The sequence below is a fragment of the Mus caroli genome, chromosome 3 (assembly GCF_900094665.2).
Source record: "Mus caroli chromosome 3, CAROLI_EIJ_v1.1, whole genome shotgun sequence".
NCBI lineage: Eukaryota > Metazoa > Chordata > Mammalia > Rodentia > Muridae > Mus > Mus caroli.
This window is the reverse complement of record NC_034572.1, coordinates 99,985,280-99,986,489: the sequence shown is the minus strand read 5'-3', so window position 1 is coordinate 99,986,489 and position 1,210 is coordinate 99,985,280. Positions and strand designations below refer to the sequence as shown.

Sequence of the window (1,210 nt, the reverse complement as noted above, 5' to 3'; positions counted from 1 at the left end):
GCCACCACGCCCGGCTGTTAAAATAGTTTTAAGAAAATGAAAATAAAGGCTTCAACTGAGATGGTAAAAAGTTCTAAAAATTCTCTCGTGGTATGATCTAAACCAGTAGGATTCAGCCTTTAGCTGATTTTCCAGGTGACATTTGACAGTGTCAGAAAATGTTTTTGGTTGCTACCATTCAGCAGCTACAGGGATACTTCTAAACATGCACAGAAGAGCCATCTATCTGCAGCAAAGGATTATGCAGGCCAAATGTTAATCAGGTTGAAGCTGAGAAACCCTCATTTATATGAAAGGATCTCTACCATGGTTCTTCATTTTCGAAGCTTGGTGGGGTCACTGATGTTTTAGAGGCATAAAGTGATAATCAAAAGGAGGACATAGGACTGAGAGAGTAGCTCAGTGATAGGAAATCCTGTAAAACTCTTAAAGTGCATGGAGTATAGAGATGTAAAGAGTAAAGGACATGTGAGATAGGAAGTGGGGAAGAGTCACCCTCAGAACCTTTGACTGCAAATGTGAATGAAAAGCAAAGATTTTATCAGGAGCCTAATCAGACATCAGCCTGCTGTAATTACTCAAAAGAATACATCATAGACTGTTTTAATACAAATAATGTACAAGTCTATTATGCTGGTATAATATAATAGTTCAAGCCTAGAAGTGGCAATAGCAAGATCTAATAGTTATTTAAAAAACAAACACAAAATACTACTTGGAATTTAGAGCTCGCCATCTCCCTTCCCCATATAACAATAAAAATGTGGAAAGGTTTTTGTCAGGCAGGCAGAATTGTGAGGGAACTTGAGTGTTTACTCCAGATGTGTATGACTGTTACCTTAGGGCAAAAAAATAGGAACAAATGAGTTGAGGTTTCCAAGATTTATATACAACTCAAAGATTGAACATAATCAGAATTACTGCAAACTGAGAAGGCCTGTTTCACATAGAGTGAGCAGTCCTACATCAAAGGGACTATTTTGAATCAAGGTTCTTAATATCAGGTTGCTTATAGCAGTGTTGGCATTTAGGTTGGCATTCATGTGGAACCTACTATAGGACAGACATTAAAAATGTTACATAAAGCCGGGCGTGGTGGCGCACGCCTTTAGTCCCAGCACTCGGGAGGCAGAGGCAGGCGGATTTCTGAGTTCGAGGCCAGCCTGGTCTACAAAGTGAGTGCCAGGACAGCCAGGGCTACACAGAGAAA

General features: G+C 39.9%; 1 protein-coding gene across 1 annotated transcript in view; it reads left to right on the top strand.

Moving 5' to 3' along the window:
* Window positions 1-1,210, top strand: part of Atp5pb (ATP synthase peripheral stalk-membrane subunit b) — a 17,559-nt gene that overhangs the window by 2,081 nt on the left and 14,268 nt on the right. The window lies entirely within an intron of this gene.